The sequence below is a fragment of the Delphinus delphis genome, chromosome 15, assembly GCF_949987515.2.
Source record: "Delphinus delphis chromosome 15, mDelDel1.2, whole genome shotgun sequence".
NCBI lineage: Eukaryota > Metazoa > Chordata > Mammalia > Artiodactyla > Delphinidae > Delphinus > Delphinus delphis.
The window spans coordinates 47,919,587-47,927,770 of NC_082697.1; positions in this window are offsets into that span (position 1 = coordinate 47,919,587).

Consider the following 8,184-nt stretch of genomic DNA (forward strand, 5'->3'; position numbering starts at 1 on the left):
TTCTTTGGGAACGTTTGGATGGTGAGGCCATTTTCTTTCTTATTTCCTCCCTCCCATCCGTTATCCTCCCTTGCTCCTCTCCTTCCCTACCCCCTTCCCTACCCCCTTCTCTCCCTACTTATCCCCCCGCCCCCTCCCCTGCCACCACTGTGGGCAGGGCCTCATGTCAGGATCTGGGCAGTTTAAGTGGTACATCCCGTATAACTCAACGTTTCTTTGGTGAGTCAGCACTTTTCTTTCGGAAGGAAGGAAGGGAGAGAGGGAGGAAATAAACCCTCTTTCCGAGCACCTACGATGCACCGGGCACTGAACCAGGCACCCCTCGCTGCATGATGTCCTCTAGAGCACTCCTGGGGGGTCAGCATCCCTGTGCCAGGTGGTGGGGGGCAGGGGAGGCAACCACAGAGGCCGTCGGCCGGGCTGGCCGCTGGAGGAAGGGTCCTGGGCCCCTAAATCTGGTCAGAACTCCTTTTTCCCTCCCTCTCCCCACCCTCCCTTCAAAAAGGAAAGACAAGGCCTCAGGTCCAACGTTGGCTACACAAGAGGCAAACGTGAGACTAGGGCAGGCTTTGGGGGATCCTCACCCCTCCGGCTTCTCTGAAGGTAAGACTCAGTGCTGCGGGCCAGCCTGAGGGGCCGCCATGGGTCCTGCTCTGCTGCATCTGAAGGTCTGGGTGTTTGGGCCGAGGCTGCAGTGCCACATGGTCTAAATGGCCACGTTCGAGCATCAGCGGTGGCAGGGTTGCCCTTGGGACCCACAGTGGCATGTGGGGTGTGGTGGTTGCCCAGTGCAGCCTCAAGGGACACAGCCAGTGCTGAGGGCTCAGCCCTGGTCCAGTGGGCAAACTGGGTTGTGTCTCAGCAGTTGTTACAGGGGAGAGAGGCTAGAAGGTGGCTGATTTGCCTTCCTCAGTTACCTGGCATTCCTGTAAAGGAATATCTCAATGACTGGCTGGGCCAGCTGGCCCGTGGCCGGTTTTGCATAGGGAATTGTGAACTAGCTGACGTGGTGTTCTCTGTAGGGTCAGATTTTTATTAAACAGAACTCTTCTGGTGGCACGTGACAGAAACTCGGTTTAAAATGACTTTAACAGAAGAAAAGAATGTATTAGTTGTAATGTCTAGGGTATTTCCAGCTTCAGGGGTGGCTGGATCTAGGTGCTTAAATCATATCCTTTATCTTTCTGTCTTTTATCCAGTTTTCCTCCAGGTGGCTTCTTTCTCAGGCAGATTCAAGTGGGGGCTGGATGTCCATCCACTGCTCTGGACGTCTGTGCAGCAGCCCAGCAGAAGGGGGGTTTATCTTTTAGCCAAAGATCCTGGGCTGATGCTTCCTGTGTCTGACTGGCCCCGTCTGTCTCTTGTCATCACCTCTCCCCTCCAACCCTAGCCAATCACTGTGCTCTGCTGGCCCAGGCCTGAGCCGTGGGCTCCTGCCTCCTCCGAAGCAGGGCTGGAGAGAGCAGGCTGGCTACACCTCTGGCTTGGGAGGGATGGGAAAGTGCTTCCCCGGCAGAAAGCAGGGTGCAGTACCCAGGGAGGAAATGGAGGTTGGGTAGGTGTACCAGCTAAGACAAGGCACAGCTGCTGGAACAAAGATTCCCAGCATGTGGTATGGCTTAAAGGAGAGAGACGGGTGTTTCTTCCTCACCTAGCGGCTCTGGGTTGGCAGGTGGTTCTCCTCCATACAATCACTCAGGGACTGGGACGTCTTTTTTTTTTTTTTTAATAAATGTATTTATTTATTTATTTTTGGCTGCTTTGGGTCTTCGTTGCTGCACGCGGGCTCTCTCTAGTTGCGGTGAGCGGGGGCTACTCTTTGTTGCGGTGCACGGGCTTCTCATGGCGGTGGCTTCTCTTGTTGGGGAGCACAGGCTCTAGGCATGCGGGCTTCAGTAGTTGTGGCTCGTGGGCTCTAGAGTGCAGGCTCAGTAGTTGTGGCGCATGGGCTTAGTTGCTTCGCGGTATGTGGGATCTTCCTGAACCAGGGCTCGAACCCATGTGCCCTACGTTGGCAGGCAGATGCTTAACCACTGCGCCACCAGGGAAGTCCTGGAACCTCTTTCATCTGTTGCCCTGGGACCTTGTGAACATGTGCATGGTTGGAGCTGGGGTTCTGGTTTTCAGCCAGTAAGAGAATTGTTCTGGTTTGGTTTCCTTCAGAAGCTGCTTCTGAGTCAAGAGTTCAAGTTCAAGTTGCTGGCTTAGCAGGTGATCCCAGAAAGCAACAGATGGAGGGAGGTGGGGAAGTGGGACAGGAAAAGAAAGACAACGAATGCAAGGGCTGTAACCGGAGAAGTTACTGATGTGGGCAGTTGGAGCTTAATCCAAGAGGGGATTGCTGGGAGACTGTTCCCCCACAGGAGGGGCACAGCAAGCCATGGTCCACTAGCTCCCCATGCCTGGGGGTTTGGTTGAGGGTGCTGGCACTGGAGGCATTCATTTCTGGGCGCTTCCAGCCTGCCCTGTGCACTGGCCAGGCATGCTTCCTGTGCCAGGAAAAGCCCTCAGGCAGAGTTCAAGGGCTTGGCCGTGAGCAATCTTATATACCAACCACATACAGCAGATGCTGAGGGGACGTGGGTGGGGCAGCCCTGGGTCTGGTACAGGTGTGGACGCGTCACACCCACCCTCTGAAGCTGCTGCCCGGACGTGGCACACAGCCCTTCCACTCACATTCCAGGGTGAGGATTTTGCCATGTTACCTGGCGGACAGAAAAATGCAGCTTCTCAGCCACAGGCTCTTGTATGCCAGAGCGGGGGATGGATTATGGGAGCAACTCGCGGTCTCTGGCGTGGCAGGCAAAGCCAGCTGACGACCACCCGAGCCTCTGACCCCCTCCTCCTCCCAACCCTGTCTGTTTGTCCTGCTCTCAGCCAGTTGTCAGAAAATCCAGCTACAGTGTCCAGGGTCATGATTTAGGGCACTGGTTCTCAGGTTGGCAGCCCTGGGACCTTTAGTCTGTAAGTGGTGAGGGTGGAGATGGATGAGCTGTTGTCAATATCTTCTGTCCCTCATTGGAAACCATCTACTAGCCTGTATGAAGTCCACCCGGCAACGTCTTTGCTTTTGGTTGGTGTTAGGTCAGCACCTAGTACGGAAACGGATTCTTGGGCTCATCAGAAGTGCCCCTGGTGCTTTGTTTCAGAGAGAGGGATCTGTTATCAACCTATGTGCTCTATTTGGTTGATGTCTTAGGCTGGGTTCCTTGAAGCAGCCTGAGACAGGGAATCTAGGGTACGTGATTTAGTGGGGGAGGCTCTCAGGAGAAACCAATAAGGAAGTGAGGGATGCAAGTTACAACAGAGAGAAACCAGACAAGGCTGTGGGTTCCGCTGGAGTCTAGCCTCAGCCCGATCCCAGGGGGAGCTCTGGAGTGTGAGGTGCCATAGACTGTCCCACCGCGAGGCCAGGGGCCGACCATTGGCTTATCCCTGGGCAGGGGAGGGGGAAGGCAGGCCCACCGGCTGTTCAGCAGCCAACCCTTTTGGAACCTGGGGGTGGTTCGCGCGGAGGTTTCCAGGGTGAGGGAGGGAGAAATCACAGGAGTGGATTCTTAGGGGTGAAGGAGATTCGAGGTCCAATAGCTATACTTTGATAAGGGCCCTTTTTGGGAGCTAAAGGAGTGAATCACTTATTGCAAATTATGTGGTGTTTGGGGGGGGAATAAAAAATGTTTTTAAACGTATGCAGAGAAGTGTCTTCCCCCCAGATTCGTTTCTCATCTGCCAAACCTCCTCTACTGTCATCATCAGCCGCTCTTAGCTTCTTGTGTACCTTTCTTGAGTTTCTTTACTCATATAGAAGCAAATAGGAATGTATGTATCCTTGTTCCCCACTGCTGTTTTTAAAATTAACGTATAGCGTTATGCATACTCTTTGGAACCTTGCATTTTTCTTTTTTGAATTTTATTTATTTTTTATTGAAGTATAGTTCATTTACAGTGTTGTGTTGGTTTCTGGTGTACAGCAAAGTGATTCAGTTATACATACATATTCTTTTTCATATTCTTTTCCATTACAGTTCATTAAAAGATATTGAATATAGTTCCCTGTGCTATACAATAGGACCTTGTTGTTTATCTATTTTATATATAGTAGTTTGTATCTGCTAATCCCAAGCTCCTAATTTATCCTTCTCCCCTCCATTTTTCTTTTAATAATACATCTAGTAGCTCTTTCCATAGTAGTATAAAAAAGTGATCTCATTCTTCTTTATAGCTATCTGTTATTGTATTGTATGGATGTACCATAACTTAGGTTATCTGTCTTCTACTGATGGACATTTATGTTGTTTCCAAAGTTTTGCTACTACGAAGAATGCTACAGTGAGTAACTCTCTACATTTGTGATTTCACATATGTGCAGACATATCTGTGGGATAAATTCCCAGAAATGCAATTGTCAGGGCTAAGGGTGGACCTGCCATAACATTGATCAATGTGGCCCAATTGCCCAGCATGGAGACGTACCAATTTGATTAGCAGTCCCACCAACAAAGTGTGAGACGGCCCTTCTCCCCACCACCCTGCTGACCTTATATTGCCATGGTTTGGGATTTGGACCAATCTGATAGGGAGAAATAGTTTCTCAGTGTAATTTTGTTTTACGTTTTTCTTATTCTGTGTGAAAGAGGTTACATAGCTTTTCACATGATTAAGGGCTGTTTGTAGTTCCTTTTCCTGGGAGCTGCCCGAATGCCCAGTTTTCTGTGGGGTGGTTGGTCTTTTTTTCTGCCCAACCTGTAGGAATTTGTTTGTTTTGAATATATCGGGAAGTTTTGTTCTTCGTGGTCGAAGTTGCTGGTTTTCTCCCAGATCGTTGTCATTTATTCTTCAATTTTGCTCATGCTGTTTTTTTTGTTTTGTTTTTTTGTTTTTGGGCCAAGCAGAAGTTTTGTGATGTTTATGTAGTTTGAATTGATCCATCTTTTTCATTTATGGCTGCTGGAGACCGAGTCATACTTAGAAAGGCCTTCCCACTCCAAGGTTGTACCGGAATCCTGTCATGCTTTTTTCTAGGACTTTAACGGTTTCATTTTATCACGTATAAATCTTTGATCCATTTGGACTATTTCCTGGCGTATAGTGGGAGGTATGGATCCAACTTTATCATTTTCCAGATGGCTGACAAGAGATATTTTTTAACAGGGAGCTGGTCCAAAACACACCAGAAAACACTGTCTTCAGGAAAAGGTCTTATGCCTCAGCAGAAGGTATTGCAAATTATAGTGAGGAGCAGTTTTCTTTAATTAGCAGAGATTCATTTGTTCAGCGAGTATTAACTGAGTGCCCACTGTGTGTTCGGTACTTTTCTAAATACTGAGGCTGGAAGAAGTCCTTGCTCTCCGGGAGTGCCCATTCTACTGGGGGGAGACAGATAAGAAATAAGCAAATATAGACTGTGTTATTTTGTTTGTTTTCCGTTTTTTTTGGTTTTTTTGGCTGCACTGTGCAGCTTGTGGGATCTTAGTTCCCCGACCAGGGGTTGAATCCAGGCCCAGGGCAGTGAAAGCACCAAGTCCTAACCACTGGACCGCCAGGGAATTCCCCTATGTTAACTAGTATAGAAAAAATAAAATTTGGTGTTCCAGTTACTATGGCTATAAAAACTGTGTCAAAACTTCGGGGCTCTCTGGGGCAGGCATTGGGACAGGGTACAGCACAGCGGCAGAGGGGATGGCTCTCTGCTCCAGGACATCTGGGCCCGTGGACTGTCTGAGGGCTTGTTCACTCGTGCATCTGGGGGCCAATGCTGGCTGTCACCTGGGGTCTGGATTCCCCTCGCTGTGGGCCTCTCCTTACAGGGTCTCTCTGTGGGTTTCCTCCAATGTGGTGGGTTCCCGGGGCGTGTTCTGAAGCCTCCGGAGTCCTGCAGGGTCACTTCTGCCGCATTTTATGTCAGAAGCGAGTCCCTAAGGCTGGTTCACATTGAGGGGAGGGAAATGAGTCTCCCTTTTGATGGGAGGAGTGGTTCTAGAAGAGTTTATGGGAACCATCCACGTTGCTACGGCCCTTTTTAGAAAATGGAACCTGCCACCTACAGCAAGGAGGCTGGGACCAGGATGGACAGGCGATGTTGGTGGGGAGTGTTGGTGTTTTGTTTTGGGGGGGCAGGGACGTGTGGCCTGGAAGAAGAGAGGACAGAGGGAAGAGCAAAGGCCAAGGCCGGGAAACAGGAGCGCATGCGGCCTGCCTGAGAGCAGGGGGTGAGGAGAGCTGGGGCGAGTGTTGACAGGTCAGGGAGGTTGGGGGCAGCAGGCGGCCACTGCAGGTGGTCTGAAGACATCAGCTTTTCTTCTGAATGAATCAGGAAACCATTGAGAGCTTTGAGCTGAAGAGTAACAAGATCTCACTTAGGTTTGAGCGGACTGGCTGTGGCTGCTGTGGGAACAGATTTGGAGGTGGGAGGCCTGGGTGGAGGTGGGGAGGCCAGCTAGGAGGCCACTGCAGAAATAAAGGCAGGACACAAGGAACGTTTGGACCAGGGTGATGGTGGAGGAGGTGGCAGGAACGTCCAGATGCCGGATATGTTTTTTGTTTGTTTGTTTTTTGTTTTTTTTTGGCGGTTCGCGGGCCTCTCATTGTCGTGGCCTTTCCCGTTGCGGAGCACAGGCTCCGGATGCACAAGCTCAGCAGCCATGGCTCACGGGCCCAGCCGCTCCGCGGCATGTGGGATCTTCCCGGACCAGGGCACGAACCCGTGTCCCCTGCATCGGCAGGCGGACTCTCAACCACTGTGCCACCAGGGAAGCCCTGGATGTGTTTTTGAAAGTAGTGCTAACGGGGTTTGTTGATGAGTTGGACGTGGGTTATCGACAGACCATACAGCTTTCTTTGTTTGGGGCAGTTCCAGCGTATATATGAACGACACGATCATCACCCTGGTGATGAGAAGGAGAGGAGTCAAGGATGGCTCCAGAGTTTTTGTGCAGGCGTCGCAGTGCCACTTACTGAGATGGGGCCGACCAAGCGTGAGGAGCTGGGTTGGGGGGGGGTGGGGTCAGGAGTTCCGGTTTTTGAGCTTTTCAAGTTGCTGATGAGACATCCACGTTGCCTGGGAAGGTGGGAGCTCCCTCCTGAGGTCGGAGGTGGAGATGTGAACCTGAGCCTCGCTGGAGCAGAGAGCGAGAAGCCACAAGGCTGGATGCTGTCCTTCCAGGGAAGAGAAGCACCGCGGGCACGTGGGCACGCCAGCGTGGAGGTTAGGGAGTGAAGGGGGGACCCAGTGATGGGGACTAAAAAGGAGCTGTCATCGGACAGGAGGGACGCGGTGGAGGCAATGGGGCGGGTGCACCTTCACGGGTGTTTTCCGTCACCGGTGGGCACCTGCTCATCCCTTTGAACGAAAATCTTTCTCAGTTGTGTGTATTTCCTCATCTTCAACAAAGGACTGTGAACACAATCCGATCTGTTACGAGTGACCTGGTCACTTTATAAACGTCGCCTGCGGTCACACCGTTTGTGTGCAAGCCTTGGCGCGGCGCCGTGGCCCACCGGCTGCTTGTTCCCGCGCCCTGCAGCCCAGGCCGTCCCACCTGCCGCTGCACGAAGCATCTGCCCTCCCCCAGCCGTCACTTTCTCCTTGTCCTCTCACCGCGCCTCCTGCTTTCATCCAGGACTTGTCTGATGACCGGCTCGCGGGGCACCCTGGAATCACAGGTGACGCGGGGGCTGTCCTGTGACCTTTGGTCCCTGTTTAGGCTGCTTTCCTTACCTCTTCATTTTCCCTGGATAATTGCTTCCTGGAAGGTGACTTTTGGATAAGCGGAGTGAACTGTAAAAGTTATTCTGATTCACCTGGTTATACAGCAGCAACTAACACAACAGTGTAAAGCAATTATACCTCAATAACGATGTTAAAAAAAAGTTATTCTGCTGCCAACTTAATTATGTTGTTCACTGTTTACTAGGCAGCCCCACCCCACGTGTCTCAAATGTCGTGTTAGACCCGGGGTCGGGGGCTGCAGGGAGTGACCCATTAGTTCACTCGTACAAGTATTAGTCGTGGGCCTACAGACAAAGCAGGCAAAAAACTCTGCCTGTCTGTTTACAGTACATTTTGATTTACAGAAGGTAGGACATAGATAAACTAGTGAAACATGGAGCGTGTAGGGGGCGCTCAGTGCTGTGGAGTCACACAGCAGAGAAGGTGCCTGCGAGAGCCGGGTGCTGGGGGGCTGT